Source organism: Hemiscyllium ocellatum, chromosome 4 (genome assembly GCF_020745735.1).
Source record: "Hemiscyllium ocellatum isolate sHemOce1 chromosome 4, sHemOce1.pat.X.cur, whole genome shotgun sequence".
NCBI lineage: Eukaryota > Metazoa > Chordata > Chondrichthyes > Orectolobiformes > Hemiscylliidae > Hemiscyllium > Hemiscyllium ocellatum.
The window spans coordinates 55,081,138-55,098,532 of NC_083404.1; positions in this window are offsets into that span (position 1 = coordinate 55,081,138).

The following is a 17,395-nucleotide window of genomic DNA, read 5'->3' on the forward strand; positions in this document are numbered from 1 at the left end:
TTGGTCTACTCTGTACACTTTCGCTGGATGATTTCTGCACATGCTCTAATGGCTTCATCAAGATGTCATCCAGGGGTGACATGGTGGCTCAGTGGTTGGCACTGCTGCCTCACAGTGCCAGGGACCCAGGTTCGATTTCACCCTCAGCCAACTGTCTGTGTGGAGTTTGCACATTCTCCCGGTGTCTGTGTGGGTTTCCTCTGGGTGCTCCAGTCTCCTTCCACAATTCAAAGATGTGCAGGTTAGGTTGAACTGGCCATGCTAAAGTGCCAATAGTGTCCAGGAATATGCAGATTAGGTGGATTAACCATGGGAAATGCAAGGTTACATGAATAGATAGGGAAGGGGTGTGGATCTGGATGAGATGCTCTTCAGATGGTCGATGTGGACTTGATGGCAGTTTCCACACTGGAGGGATTCTATACTTGCAACTCTTAGCTTAAGTGGGTGTATACTTTGGATGTCATGTGACCCTTGACCAGCACCTAGTGCACCCCAAACAATAGGCATGTCTGTGTCTTTGGTTTCAGTGTGCATTGCAGTGCAGTACATATTGAACAATACAATTCAAATTAATCAGTGAGGTTCAGTTCATGAAAAAGATTACATATCAAATCATTACCTTCTAGAATCACAGAAGAGTAGCACAGGAAAAGGTTATTCATCCTTTTATATCCTTGCCCTCAGTATTGTCTGTCTTTATTGACTGAATATCTCACACATTCTCAATAAGTAACTGAATTATTTATTAAAAGTCATATTGAAGTGATTGTAATAGAGAATATTTTAATTTCTGTAACTGATCTTGAGGTGTTCTGAAATCCACTTGGATCATGACAGGTCCTAGCGCCGAGTGCCTTTATCTTATGGGCAAAACTGGCAAGATAGAAATTCACTTTACAAGTCAGCAAAAAGCACCATAGAAGATGTCAGGTTTGGCTACAAAATCAAAAGTCACCATCAAACTGATAAAACTGGAGTCTAATCTTATTATAGTAATGTGATTTTTAGCAAATATAATCTAATTCCATGAACACATGAGCTCTTCCTGAAATGTGGATTTGGTTTAACAAGTAAGCACTGATGAGAACTGTGAAGCAGTTGAGTTTTTTTAAACAAGATTGTGACTTTGCATTAGCGAAGCAAACCATCTGACAATGTGGAGATTCTATAACTGTGAGTGATTGAAAAATTACCTACAATTATTTAATTACGGAGAAACAATAAAGATATTGACAGCATTGCACTAAATACTGTGTGCCCAGGCGAGCTTAATAGTAGAGCTGCTTTGGTGGGCCTCAGCTCATTAAATTAGACCAAAGTGCCCTCAAGGCAAAGGAAGTCAGCTTGTGCATGTACAAGAGCCATATGACCCACTGCAGGAAAACATAATGAAAGAACCTTCTGATGTCCCTAGCACTCACAGGAAATCATTTTCATTCACTGCTATTTTCTAGTTCTATAAAAAGAAACAAAGTTGACCTCAATCCACTTGGGGCTAACCTTCACTGGGGGTAACTGCTGACATCAAAGCATTCCGGCACAAGACAATAAAATGCCAGTGATAAACCGGGAACAGACATAGAGTTTCATTCATTGCCTGGCTTAATTTAGAACACTGGTGCATAGGTGCTGAGTGCTGATGTTGACACATTTTATAGTGAAGAGTGCAGGAGAGCTTTGGCACAATCCACAGATTGGAAATAGACCATCACATTAAACAACAGGATATGTAACAGCAGAAACCCACGAAATGAAAGGGATAGACTACTGGTATAGTGAATAGATTCCTAATAAGAATGCTTTTAGATGTGATTGTTCGCACAAGCTCAGAAAGTAATTTGCATCGTGAATTTTCTTTTTTTCTCTTCCTCTGCTATATGGAAAGAAATTCCTTCACTCTTGATGATAGTAATTTTTGCTGGGATATAGTTGGAGTTGACAGCTAACCTGTCAGAACTGTATCCAGAGAGGGCATTCTCCCTCTGTGTAAACCTGGGCACTGACCAATGACTGATTTTGTTCCTATCCTAAAACAACACTCATACATATTATGGCCAACTCCAGTGGCTGATGCCTGCTATCCCCTTGGGTTTGTTATGCCAACAGTTGTATCTTGGATAAAAGTGGTGAACTGGTCACAGACCTGAAATTATATCTGATCTGAATACTGTACAGCAGCACAATATAAATAAGACACTATGGATGCTGGAAATATAAAACAAAAATAGATAACCATAGAAATACTTAGCAGGTGAGGGAGCAACCATGCGCAGCTGAAAACAGAGTTATTATTTCAAGTCAGAACTGTTGTCAGAACTGATCAATGGTCACAGACATTAAATATTAATATAATCTGTTCCTCACTCTACTGATGCAGTCGGACAATACTGCAGTATGTGGCACGTGCCCACATTTTATATCGCTGCACTATAACCAGTTGGCAATGCAATTTTTAATGGTCATTCCCTCTTAAGTTAGGGCGTTTAGAGACCCAAAATTGTGAAGGATGCTTTGAGGATAGAAATGAAGAGTTTTTTTACTGAGAAGTGTGTGTTTTATCTATGATGCTTCTAGTGCAGTGATGTGAGTGCAAAAACACAGAATGAGAAATCAAGCATTTGTGGCAATTGGCAAACCTATGATTAGGCACCTATTAGATTTATCAATGAATATGAATGATCTTTGCCAGGAATACTGAAGGGATAGATTCATCCCAGAAAGCTAGCAAAAGTTGCCAGGAAAGATGGTTGAAGTTAGGACAAATGTTTCATTTAACAAACAATTGGCTGTTGTAACTGGAAACAAGTAGGGCATATAATTTGTAAGAATGTAATCAATACACTAGAAAGTCTTTACCACTTTGTGATCCATGCTTCAAAATAACTGTTGATGCTACTAACGACTATAAGTGATATTCTTTTTCAATTATTTTAGCAGTGATAATAATCAATTTAACATTACGAGTTAATACCATACCAGATCCTAGGGAGTGTTGCTGAACAAAGAGACCTTCGAGTGCAGGTTTATAGCTCCTTGAAAGTAGAGTTGCAGATCGATAGGAAGTGAAGAAAGTGTTTGGTATGCTTTCCTTTATTGGTCAGTGTTGAGTACAGGAGTTGGGAGGTCATGTTGCATGTTGGTTAGTCCACTTTTGGAATTCTGGTCTTTCAATGTTGTGAAACTTGAAAGATTTACTAGGATGTTGCCAGGGTTGGAGGATTTGAGCTATGGAGAGAGGTTGAATGGGCTGGGACTGTTTTCTCTGGAGCGTCGGAGGCTGAGGGATGAGCTTATAGAGGTTTATAAGATCATGAGGGACATGGATAGGGTAAATAGACAAGGTCTTTCCCTGGGGTGGGGTGTCCAGAACTAGAGGGCATAGGTTTAGGGTGAGAGGGGTAAAGTATTTAAAAGACCTAAGGGGCAACATTTTTACGCAGAGGGTGGTGCATGTGTGGAATCGGCTGCCAGAGGATATGGTGGAGGCTGGTACAATCGCAGCATTTAAAAGGCATCTGGATGGATACATGAATAGGAAGGGTTTGGAGGGATATGGGCTGGGTGCTGGCAGGGGAGAACTACGTCAGGTTGGGATATCTGGTTGCATGGCCGAGTTGGACTGAAGGATCTGTTTCTGTGCTAAACATCTCTATAACTCCATGATTCTAAAATAATAAGAAAGGCATGAGTTAAAATTTATTCTCTAATATTGCCTAAATTGATGTCTAGGCTCTTGTGATCATGAAAAGAGGAATTGACTCATATTAATAAATTCATTAAATTGTTAAGCATGTGTAGAAGTAAACATAACTAGTGTTTTAACATGGATGTTGGGTATTTATTCATTATAGCTGGTGCCTCATGAAAGCCCAATTCAAAATTGCAGGATGTCTCTTGGTATTAACTGCTCCGGTCCAGTTAGCTGATTTCCCAAACCTGCCATCACAGCCCTTATAACAATGGGTCCGTAAAGTCCAGATCACTGCTGTTTTGCTGACATCTGGAAAAGAAGATAACAAAAGTTCAATGCTCAAAAATGCTGGCAATGGAGTTCTATGTTAACCAGCACAATTCTTCAGAAATCAGGTGAACCAGGAGGGGAAAAGAAAGAGAAACAGAATTTTCATCCCAGAGCAAATCAAGTTTCTGCAATATTTTATGCTGGTCTGAAAAAAAAATTTGGTTAGAAAATGGTTCTGCTCATGTATCTATTTGCGTTGCCAGATCAACATCATTGTCATGCTGTAATGGTCGGACCTGTTTGTGACCTTTCAAAGAAGGCCCTTTACACTAAACTTTTTGTTTTAGCATAAATTCATTAGCTATCCTTTAAAATACTCAAGAATGTTTAATATACTAAGAAACTGATGGTGTATAATATCAGCAAAGTGTTACGTATCATTATTTAGGGTCATTTTGTCAGGTTACTCAGAAGGGTTGGTCTGGACAATCTTATAAAAAGTGTTTATTTAATATGGTATGGACTACCTTCAGTTGAACCTAACTCACAGGGTGGCAAAGATTTACATTGTCACCACTCTGTGGATGAAAGAAGTACTTTCTGAATTTTGATTTCTTGGTAACTATCATATGCTGATCGCTTGATCTTCCTGACACAAGGAAACACCCTCTAAAACGAATTTATCAAAAACACCTCTCCCTCTCCTTTTTAAAGGTCTCCTTAAATCCCATTCATTTGACCATGCTATTAGTCATTCTCATCGTATCTATTTCTTAAACTTCACATCCATTTTTATCTGATCATTCCTTTGTTAAGTGTCATGAAATGTTATTAGCTGGAAGTGTTATTGTTGTAGACCATGTTTGTTTAATCTTTTTAAGGACAATTAGTCAATTAATATTTCTCCTTCAGTAACATTGTAGAACATGTGCAGATCAACAACTGAATATGATGCAAATGTTTGTGCTCAACCGTCTCTGTGGAATTTGTCACACTTAATTAATACTATTTTATTTTTGAACTAAACTATCAGGGCATATTGGAACTCAATATTACTGTTGAAGTCAAAGCTCGTGTCAATATCAGGCTTTTTAAGAAGTACGCTTTAGGAAGACGGGGAGTGTGGGTAGAGCATGACTATCACAACTAGAACCTTACAATCAAAATCCCTGCAAAGGAATTGGATGAGGATTGCTGACCTTTAAAGGTGATCCATCTTCAAATGTTCCACATTCAGTGTTCATTGTGCATGACGTATTGTGCTTTGTGCATTGTGTACATGATCAGATAGCAACTCAAGTATAGTTCCTGTTACTTCTATGCAAAGGGCCATAAGGCTGAAGAGACAATAAAAAAAGAGAGCAGCTAAGTTTGTTTTCAATGTCAAAAGAAAAAAATCAGAATGCTCTAAACTATATGGTTCTTATACATCAAAATATGTTATTGCAAAAAGAGCAAAGTTATGGAAGCTACTTAATGGATGCAGAGACTAAAGCTGGAATTATGTTTTAGATATTCCAGCAGCAGGACAGAGGGCATGGATTCAGGGCTACACAAGGTCAATTTAGGACAGATGTCAGGAAGTCTTTCTTAATGCTGAGGGTCAACTGCAATTTGAATGAGTTATCAGGAAGTGGTTAAGGCCAAGTCTCATTAAATAAACAGCAAGGTGCTGGTGTAAGGAAATGTTGGTATATCCGAAGAATGAGATAAAATGGATGTTGAAGAGCCTTCTTCAGCACAACCTATTCTTAAGATAGGTTAATGGAAAAAGAAACTACACTATTAACTGACATAAGCTAATGATCAGTGAGTAATGATATTTTTATAAAAACAAGATACAGATTGACTGTGAAGCTTATAGCACAATCATTTTAAAGAAAAATGAAATCAGTTCAGCTGGATTTGGTTGAAACAGTTTGCCAACAAAGTTTGAAGCATTTCTAAATGTATTAGCTTGAATAAAAGGGAGCAAGATCATAAATATTTTACAAATTGAAGTAGCACAGGACATAGAATTAAAATAGATATCAACGTGTTAGCTACATTTTTATGCAGCAGACTATTCTTAAACACTGCATGATGGAACCCGATAAAGCTGCACAGGATTTTATTTTGCCAAAGGTATCACACAAAGAAGGAATTTGCTTTTTTCAAAAGAGAGGGAAAAGAAAGATGGAATTTTTTAGCTGAAATACAGCCCAGACTAATGTTCTGGTACAATAAGGTCAAAACTCATCATTTAATAAAAACCTAAAGTTAATAGTTAACCTAATGGCAACCATGTGAAAATTATCGATTGTTATCAAAACCCATCTGGCTCACTAATTTTCTTTAGCTAAGTTAATCTGCCATCCTTACCTGGTCTGGCCTACATGTGACTCTAGCCCCATAGCAATGTGTTTGACTCTTCACTGTCCACTGGGGAATTAATGAAGGGCAATAAATATTGGCCTAACCAGTGATACCTACATCCCATGAATGAATAAAGACACTCTTATAGTAATTCCTATCAGAAGTTCATCTATCAATCTTACTGGTGGATGCAGTGTAATAAACTTGTTAAAACTGGTAGCAAAGTTTGTCACAAGAAGTCTTTAATGACAGTTTTTTTTATCCAATCTTTGTGAATATTTTGACAAATTAAGGAGATAGCCACTTTTAGTTTCATACAACTTCCAAATATTTATAATTAAGGTGGCTGTTTGCCTTGCTAGAGTTCAAAATAAAGGACCAGAAATGAGTAGTCTACAGGATCAAGGCTAGTTAAATCTGCAAGTCAGTTAGCACAGAGTTGCTAACTCTGTAGTTAGCAACTACAAAGTTAGTACAAAGTTGCTAACTTTGTAGCTCTCGTCTACAAAGCAGATTGTTGATTCTGGCATTTAAATTGCTCACAATTTTCAGTGCAGTACCCAATTAGATGTGCAATGTTCTTGAGATGTTGGCAAAATAGAGAGGCTAATTGGCCATGGAAGTCATCACATGAAGGAAAATAGCTGTTTTTGGGTTAAACACCAAGCAAAGCAAGAGGAAGCAAAATTTGTAAAGAGTTAAAGGCCACACTATCATCAACAGTTAACTTGCTAATAAAGACCATTTGGTTATGCTCAAGGAATTGAGTGAGCGAAGAAAAACCCAAAGATTCATATAGGTGGAGCAGGGAGAAGGAATCCTCTTAAAGCTGGGAGGCGATGCATACTGTAAACACAAGGCTGTATTCCTCCCAAGAGTGCCGTATACTACCTAAACATAGTGTGATAGTTTCTGTTATGATAAACTGCTAATAATGAATACGTTTTCTGTAATTTATTAGTTGCCTATTAAGTAATGTTTAGCTGCTGTTCATTGTAGTGATTGTTACAGTAAAAGTCTGAAAATATTAAACCTTGACATGCAATCTTTTGAGGTAGGCACTTGTAAATTAATGCCTATTTTAAAGGATTATTGGTTTCTTAATAACAATACTCCAGATACAAGGAAAGCAAAGACACAGAAGTAACAGATGGCAAAATAAACATTTGGAAGATATATAAAATAGCACTGGATATATAATAACATTCAGATGAAAGGAAATTGAAATTACCTGCTTTGTAATTAGTAACTGCAAGCACATATTTTCTTCTGTTCTGAATGGTTAGCTCAGGGGTAGAAACTCTCGATAAAGGCTGTTATTGTTGTTAAGACATGCCTATCTTGTAGCAGCTGCAGAGAAGTATACAGCAAACCTTGTAGGTCGTTTCCCAGTTCTTCGAGCATGACATTAAATAGCATCAATCATTGTTTAGATTGCTGTATGTATGGAGGTAACAGTGGACTAGACAAGCAAGACAGTGAAAGTAAGAATCAAGTAGACTGCATATGCACCGGAGGTAACAGTTAATAAGATTCCCTACACAATAAACATAGCAGGCAAACAGACGGTTCACAAACTGAAGGTAACAACTGAAAAGATTCCCCAAACAGAAAACGTAGCAATCAAGAGCACTGTTGATACTGTCTGAGCCACAGGTGAAGAGATGTTCAAAGCACTGTGAGTAACACCAGAGAAGTCTACTGGTATAATGAAAGAGGTAACGCAAAAAGGTATCCAAACACTGAATTGAATTTAAAAGCTGACTAGCCCATCTATATACCAGCATTACAATGCAACAGAGGATGTTTCTCAGTCAGATGGTAACTGACAATTCAAGGTGTCCACCATCTCTGATGTCACAATAGCAATTCTGACCCCAAAATAACAATCTTCTGATATCATAAACTAGTCGGTTGGTGTTCAAAGTATAAACAATAAACCATCATAAGTCTTTTTTAAAGATAACTACTTAATTTGAGGAGGCAATGGCCACATGATATTGTCATTGGACTAGTAACCCAGGTAATTTTTTTCAGATTTGATTAAGTTACTTACAGTGTGGAAACAGGCCCTTTGGGCCAACAAGTCCACATCAACCCACCGAAGCGCAACCCACCCATACCCCTTACCTAACACTATGGGCAATTTAGCATGGCCAATTCACCTGACCCGCACATCTTTGAACTGTGGGAGGAAACCGGAGCACCCGAAGGAAACCCACGCAGACACATGGAGAACGTGCAAGCTCCACACAGTCAGTCGCCTGAGGCGGGAATTGAACCCTGGTCTCTGGCGCTGTGAGGCAGCAATGCTAACCACTGTGCCACTGAGCCGCCATTTGTTTATTCATTCACAGGATGAGGACGTCGTTGGCTTGGCAGCATTTATTGCTCATCTCTAATTGCCCAGAGGGGAGTTAAGAGTCAACCACATTGTTGTGGGTCTGAAATCACATGTAGGCCAGATCAGGTAAGGATGGCAATGTCCTTCCTTGAATGTTTGGGGTGACCTGCTTTGAACCTCACTACGTCAGACGGTGAAATTTGAATTCAATAAAATAAATCTGGAATTAAATGATAATAATGACCATAAAATCTATTTGGTTCCCTAATATCCTTGAGGGAAGGATACAGTTGTCCGTACGTGGTCTGGCCTGCATTTGATTCAAGACTCACCAATTGCCACCCATCTCAACCCTCTCCTGACAGCATTTTTCAGTTGTCTCACAGAGTCTCTTTGGAACTTGAACCTGGACTCCCTAGACCTGAGATCTTGGTGGTTTACAGCTTGTGCACCCCTCCACAGTCCTTACCTCAAAATTGACTACAGGGATCAGATTTAGTGTATTAGTTCAGAACTCTGAGATTGTCCTTGACAATAAAATGAAGTTTAACAGTATCCATTCAGCATGTTTATTTATCAGACCTGCATAATCCATAACTCCCAATAGAAACAGAAACTGCCCCTTCACTCACAAAAATGTTAAAGTAATATTCAGGTAACTTGTGCAGGTAGAATTGGTCATCAGTGGGGCCACAAAATGAGGGATATGAATTAGCATTTGCTTTCATATCGCAGTTATTTTTCTATTCAACTAGGGGCAAGAGATTTTTTAAAATTCAGGTGAAGACCAACTTGCTATCACTCATTAAGCTGCACTGCCTTTAACCATGATCACCGCCATGGCCTGAACTTTCAAACATCCTTACAGGCAAGGTTGGCTTCCACAAACTTTGAAAGTAGCATTCTCAGGTTACTTATCGGTCTTCCAATGCCTCTGGAACGAGCTGCAAGTTTCAAAGTACATCTGGATTGAAGGAACTGGTGATGGTGTTGGTGCTGGGATACTGCAAACTTCTTGCCTCCAATTAAATGGCCATTAAACTCAGGGAAGAGCTTATTAACATGCTTCTGAGGAGATGCTGCAGAGGGGCACATGGGTAAAAATAACAGCCTGGTGAATGTTACTGCAAACCTGTCATAAACACTGCAGGGACCTATAATCTGATGTTGCTGCAGAATTAAAATGTTGAAAGTAAGAAATGATTTTTGAAGCTGAGGTGATGAAGCATTGACACAAAGTAATTGCTTGAGCAAATGCACCACGTGCCATATAATTATTTAGCCATGTAACTGTTGTCAGGCTGATAGCCCTCTAACCTCCTATCTGCTCCAATATGCAAGAGATCAACAAGTCCAATCATGACTGCCATCTGCCTTGATCAATGCACTCCAGAGCCAGTGCCCATCTCCAAGCAGCACCCAGAATCTATAATTAGGGACTGAGCTCACCCCAGCCTCAGCAAGGGTATTGTAGATGAAAATAACATCCCATCAGCAAAACAAAGCCAGCGTGGAGTTGGCATGCAAAATGATTCCTGATCACAGTGGTGGAATCTAGATGGGTTCCTGATAACAGACTGAAAAATCCAGTTTCATTTCTCAGTAAATGTCAGTTTTCTTTTTAACCACCTCTCTGTGGAATGAATTTAGAAGGGAAACACTTTTAAGTTTCTTATATAAAAGAAAAGTGAACCCAGTAAAAAGCTACAGGCCACTGCTCTGAGATGGACAGAAGCTGAACATCAAAAGAAACCACAAGGGTACACAGGAAACCAACACACACAGACCAAGTCTTAAACTATGAAAGTAACCACCCCAACACACACAAACGAAGCTGCATCAGGACACTATTCAAAATGGCCACAACACACTGCAGTACACCAGAACTGCGAAAAGAGGAAGAGGAACATCTATACAAGGTATTCGCCAAAAACGGATACCCACGCAACTTTATCACCAGATGCCTAAGAGATAGACCAAGGAACGAGGACATGCCACAACCAAAAGGACTAGCCACTCTACCATACGTCAGGAGCGTCTCAGAACTGACAGCCAGACTACTGCGACCCTTAGGACTCATAACAGCACACAAGCCAACATCCACGCTCAGACAACAACTCACTAGAACAAAGGACCCAATGCCCAGCATGAGCCAAACTAACGTAGTTTACAAAATACCATGCAAGGACTGCACAAAACACTATATAGGACAAACAGGAAGACAGCTAACAATTCGCATCCATGAACATCAGCTAGCCACAAAACGACACGACCAGCTATCTCTAGTAGCCATACACTCAGACAACCAGCAACATGAATTTGAGTGGGAAAACACCACTATCATAGGACAAGCCAGACAGAGAACAGCCAGAGAATTCCTAGAAGCATGGCATTCATCCCCAAACTCCATCAACAGACACATTGACCTGACCCCATATACAAACCACTGCAGCTGAAACTGACACCCGGAAGCGGCAAGAACATCCATCAACAGACACATCGACCTGGACCCCATATACAAATCACTGCAGCTGAAACTGACACCCGGAAGCGGCAAGAACAAACCAATATAAATACCGGAAGAAACATCAAAGCAGCGCTTCACACGAGGCTCCAACAGCACTGATAATGTTCCCTAGCCAGGGAACGAAACGTTTGCAGCAAAAACTTCCAGCTCGGCGAGCAGAACCACAACAAAAGAAACCAGGATTGATGAGATATGCACAATCACTGAGACACACTGGTATGTTGCCCTAGATTACCAAAGGTTATTGACAATAAGTCTATTGAAAATTACACTACTCATGTATGAATTGATTGAGGATTGTGATAAGAGAAGATCATTGCTTCAGTTTCAGGACTGCTGGTGAATTCAGGAATGGGACAAAGTGCCTGGGATCATAGTTCATTGCTTCTTCTGGTCAAAGGCTGGGGAAAAGCCTAAATTAAATTCAAGTTCTAAGGGAAAGGTTGTGAATGAAAGTCTTTGACTTATTGGTGAGAACTGGAAACTAAAATACAGAATAGTTTTCATATTACCTGGAGGAAGGGGAAATGTAAACAAGAAGCTTACAAAAGGGATGTTGGCACGCCTGATTATAGAGAACAGAACTGAGATTGACTGTTACCTTTTACATTTACTAACTTGTTTGTATATGAAGCAAACAATTACATGTGTCTCGTCTAATCTCATGAAATGTTTCTGAATCTGCATTCAGAAATGTTACATTTGGAAATACTAGCAACTCACTAGATTTCAATTTCAGTTGTAAAATGCTGGCTGATAATCTAAGATAGTCTCTGAAAGGAACAATTAATGGACTTGAAATATTACAAAGGGTATATGAGAAATGGTAGATTGTTGCTACAGTCATTGGCAGGACCAACACATTTGGCAAATGGTCTGAAGAAATTTTCAACTTGGTCTTCTTCACCAAATAATTCACTAGAGTAAGACAAAACCTGCTGCTGTTGAAATGAAAGATTTTTCTGAAGGAAAATTAATCCACCTGATCATCGAACTGGACTACTGCTGCACATGGTATCTGACACTGAATTACTCTAAAACTTCTATCATGACTTTTGTCATTGGGAAAATATTAGTTTATTAAAGACGAAATGGCAGAACATTTAAAAATGCATAATGTAACCAAGTCATGTTAGCAAAGCTCATGAACTGGAAATAATACCTGACATATCTATTACAGTTCTTGCAGGAGGTAACAAGCAGGATGGATAAAGAGGAGCTGATAGGTATAATATAGTTGGACTTCCAAAATGCATTTGATAAGATGCCACCTGTTAAGCTACTCAATTAGATTAGAGGCTATGGCTTTTGTGGGCAGTATGTTAATATGGATAGAGAATTCGCTAACTAATAGAAGACAGAGGTTAGGATTAGGGGGGCATTTTCATGATGGCAACCCGTAAATAGTGGACCACCATAATGATCAATGCAGGGCCACAATTACTTATAAGTTATATTAAATGATTAGATGACAGAACAGGAACCAAGTTTGCAGATGGACATTAAAAATAAGTAGAAAAGCAAGTATATAGAGTGAACAGAAGGATATGGACAGGTTAATGAGTGGGCCAAAACTTGGCACATGGAATATAATGTGGGAAAATGTGAGGTTAGGAACATTGACAGTAAGAACAGAAGTGATGTTCATTATTTAAATGGTGAAGAACAGCAGAAAGCTACAAAAGAATTTCAGGGTCCTTGTGCTTTCTTCTCAAAAAGCTAACTGACAAGTTCAGAAGGTAATCAGAAAGGCAAATGACTTATTAACCTTTATTTCAAAGGGAATGGAGTGCAGTTACATCTTCCTAAAACTATACAAAACATTAGTCAGACCGCAGCTGGAATGTTGCAAATACTGTTGCTCCCCATGTCAAAGGAAAGTTATACAGGTATTGGAGGCAGTGCAGAGAAGGTTCATGAAGCAGATCCTGGGTACAGAGGGATTTCCTTATGAGGAGATGTTGAATTGGGCTTCTATTCACTGGAATTCATAAAAATGAGGTGACCTTTTTAAAACATACAAGATTCTTATAGGGCTGACAGGATCGACGTGGAGAGCTTGTTTCCCTTGTTGGAGAGTCTAGGACCAGAGGGTATCATCTCAAAATAAGGAGTCACCCATTGAAGGCAGAGATGAGGAGGAATTTGTTTCTGTCAGAGGGGGGAGAATTTGTGGTATTCTTTATTGCAGAGGGCTGTGATATTAAGTATATTCAAGGCTGAGATCAACAGATTTCTAATCCTTAAGGGTATCAAGGTATGTGGGATAAGACAAGTGAGTTACAGATTGTTAGATCAATCATGATCCCATTGAATGGCCAAGCAGAATTGTGTCTACTCCTATATTCTATGTTCTTACTGTGTATTTTCCAGCTTGACAATGTCAATGACAAAAATGAGTCTGCATCTACAAGGATGGTCAGAGATAAAAGCATGATCTCAACCTAATATATTCGAAGTAACTCCAGTCAACACTTTTTTTCTTCCAAGAACATCTAAGGATAGGCCAGAACCAACCAATGAATCAAACATGCTTGGTCTTTGTTGTGCGTTACTGGCACAACATTTGGGACCTCAGCCTCTGACCTATGGTACAATGCAGCAGTATACTCTACACCTATCTGGCAAAGGCTATCACATGCATATCTTAGTGACATTCAGTTAAATGGAACATCATAATTGGAACCATCCACGCAACCCCAACACCCCATTCCCTTGCTTCCTGACCTGGGAATCATCACTCACCCACATATCCACCAACTCCCAAAACTTCTCAAGCTGGTTGAAACCATCTGTGCTAAAGGCCTATGATGACATGATTGATGCATCTATTGCCTGGCTTTCCATCTCAGCACTCCACTGAAAGCAAGGTCTATCGACTAACATCTTTTGGTTCATGGAATGGGACGCAGAAGTAATCACTTTTTAAAATAAACCGAAGAATTGTGATACTGAAGGTCTGAAACAAAACAGAAATTGCTAGAGAAACTCAGCAGGTCTGGCAACATCTGTGGGGAGGCAAATAGAGTTAACGTTTTGAGTCCAGTGACCCTTCTTCATCTGAAGTTACAGAAAGTTGTGAACAAGTTCTTGTGACAAAGCTCATCTATTGAAAGGCAGACTTTGAACAATACAGGGACAGTGCCTTTGCTAAACAAGTTCAGCAAGCCCCCTGCACAATAAATCTCCAGCAGTGGGGCCTCAGTACATGGTCAATATGCACTTATTATATGCACTAATGCTGCACATTACAATGCTGAACAATAATCACAGTTCAGATTCACAAGAAGACAGAAATATGAAGATTTGAAATCGAGTTCAAAGATATATGACAACTTTTTACGAAGCTAGGTATTCACACTCCTGTTTCTTATTTATTTTCATCCCTCTTCTGTATATTCTTTCTGTACCTCTCTATATATTTTAGCCTATGCAGACTAGCCATTGCTGCCTCAGCACTGGGTAACAGAGTGGCTTCCCTGGGTGATTTTGTTTTCTTGAGTTACCTTTTAAATACTAATTTGGTCTGTCTCCTTCCAATCAAAAGGGCTGACACTGAATCAAACTAATGGATAATGATCACTTTGGTCATTGAAATACAAATGTACTGCTTGATTACAATGGCTCAAAATAATAATTTGGTCAAAGGTGAGGTCCCAAAGATGAAATTTCCATTCCTCTTCTTTTCGTCTCTGGGTGTACAAACCTTTTTACAGTTACTGTGGCAAAGTTGACGCTGTTAAAAATGTAGGCCTCGCAGTCATATTATGGTGCTGAAGCATACATGATTAAGAGAATTTTTTTTTTAATTTTTGCTGTAATTGTACACAGACAACCAAAAATAAAGTTAGGAACTGACTTTTTCTTACAACACATGTTCAAGTGAGAGAGAATGAAACGACTTAATGATTCTTTAACCCCAAACAGTGTTTGGCAGTGCAGTTATTTAAAAAAAAGAAAAAGTGCATGTCATAGATTATAGCATGGATTTAGAAATATGTGAGGAATTTCCAAGATTTGAACATCAAGGTGAAATAGTTTAGAACAAGATTTACCTCAGGGAAACAGAACAGTAGTAATTGTGCTACAACCCATGCAGAGCTTTGATGTTCCACCTGTTTAGTTTTGGATTGCCAGCTGCAGGCTAACTTTCACCTGCCTTGGCATTCCTCGAGTATTATTTCACACGGCACAAGAAAGGAATGATCGGTGAAGGTTCAATTGCAGACCTTCTGGGAGAGAGGCCTCCAAGGCTCTGAGGTAGTCAGCAGTGCCTTATAAATCTCACACAGCGGCTTGTCTGATCAGTCAGGGCTTCTACAGAGGAATTCAAAGATTGCCTCAGACAAATTGCAGAGAAATCTGATCTCTGTTTTTTAAGACAGTTGACGACCATTTCGAAGGATTTTAGCACAGGGAGTGAATGACAGCCCACAGCTGTTTGGCCAACTTCGGCCTGAGGAAAGTGAGTTTGGTTAAATTGTGGAACATTTGCGGGACAAGGTTATGGGTTGTGCCAGCCCATGGAGTCCCTCACAAGCTTTTAGCTCACACAGTTGAGCAGAAGGCCAAGGGAGTCAGGGGACTCCAAACATCTGAGTATATAATAAATGCAAAATACAGCAAATGCTGGAAACCTGAACTAAAAACAAAAGGAGCTGGAGAAACTCAGCATGGATGACAGCACCTGTGGAGAAAAAAACAGAGCTAATGTTTGAGTCCAAAGATGCTTCTTTGGTATGGATAAACACCTAGTGTTTTGAATTAACTGGATGAACCTTAGGCTGAACTAACCCTAGTTAACAATAGGCTAATGAAAGTGAAAAACTCTGGGACAGGACCTAACCTTTTCCTGAAAAGGATAAATTTGTTAAATGATTTGACGAGGATAATGCTACTTATAAGGTTTTATTTTCTAATAATCTAACTAACCTCTTAAATTCACTCTGTACTGCTTTAATCTTTTCCCTAAAAGTGCCATTCCTACCAATCCATACAATAATGTCTGGCTTCTCAATCTCACCTTTCACAATATGCTTGAAACTTTTAGGGACGTCCTTAATCCTAGCACGAGGAAAGTAACAAACCATTCAAAATATATGCACAATGCCACAGAATCTCCTGTCTATGCTCCTGACAGGACAGTCCCCTATAACCATAATTCTAATAAAACTTGCCAAACGCTGCTTAACATAAAAGCCATTCCAAGTGTCCACTAATTAACTGGCCTTTCCATTTTCCTTGGAGAGGCTAAACGCTTCAACAATCCCAAAAACTCAATTTCTATTTGATAGAGGAACAGCAGGGGATGCAGTGGCAACCTTGAGAGCTTGAAAGAAAGCAAAACTAGTGAGCAGATTGCACTGTAATCAGAACAAGAAGGTTATTGTTGTCAAAATACTCAGGAAGAAACCATTTTTAGCAATAGCAGAAGGCTATTTGGATGACAGTGTGCATTGAAAGAGTTCTAATGACCTCAGAGGTTGAACAAAGCTTTGTGAGTTGCTATTTGAATAACAAGAAAGCTAACTGAGAAACAGAAAGGCAATTTCAATTGTAATGCTGTGCTGTTCAAGAAATGCCTTGTTTGTCATAAGTTTGATGGGCTGAATGACTTCCTTCTGTACAGTGTAAACCTTTGATTTGATGATATGACATTTTTACTCAGTTGCTGTATGACTGTATCACTTATGTCAGTTGTCTTCATTCAACAAAGGATCTCTTCCTTTTGCCCAATATCAATTTATTCCATGTCATGAATCCTGACAGATTGTAATCTCAGGATTCAAAGACTGCTTTAACAAATTTGTACAATGTATTTCTTCCGCAGGAAAACACAACATATAATGCCAAGGAATGCCAAACCATTGAGTGAGACAGAACAGATATTTGGACATTAATTCATCTAAAAGAAATTCCCTGTCAGTCAATGAAATCAGCTCTGACCTGGCATTTGGGAATAGACTCATGGAAGTCAATGGGTTTGTAATCATGTGGACCTATTATTATATGTTGCTCTCTATTTTTTCAATCTGTCATCTATCAATTTCTACAAAAGAGACCTGTAGAGAAGCTATTTAATATAGTGTACAAGTCCTGCAGGCCCACGTTTAATTTCTGTCTTATCCTCCAAAGGTTTGAAACCAGGAAATAGAGGAGAAGGAAAATGATAATCAAGATGTCTAATTTCACTGTAACTCCAACA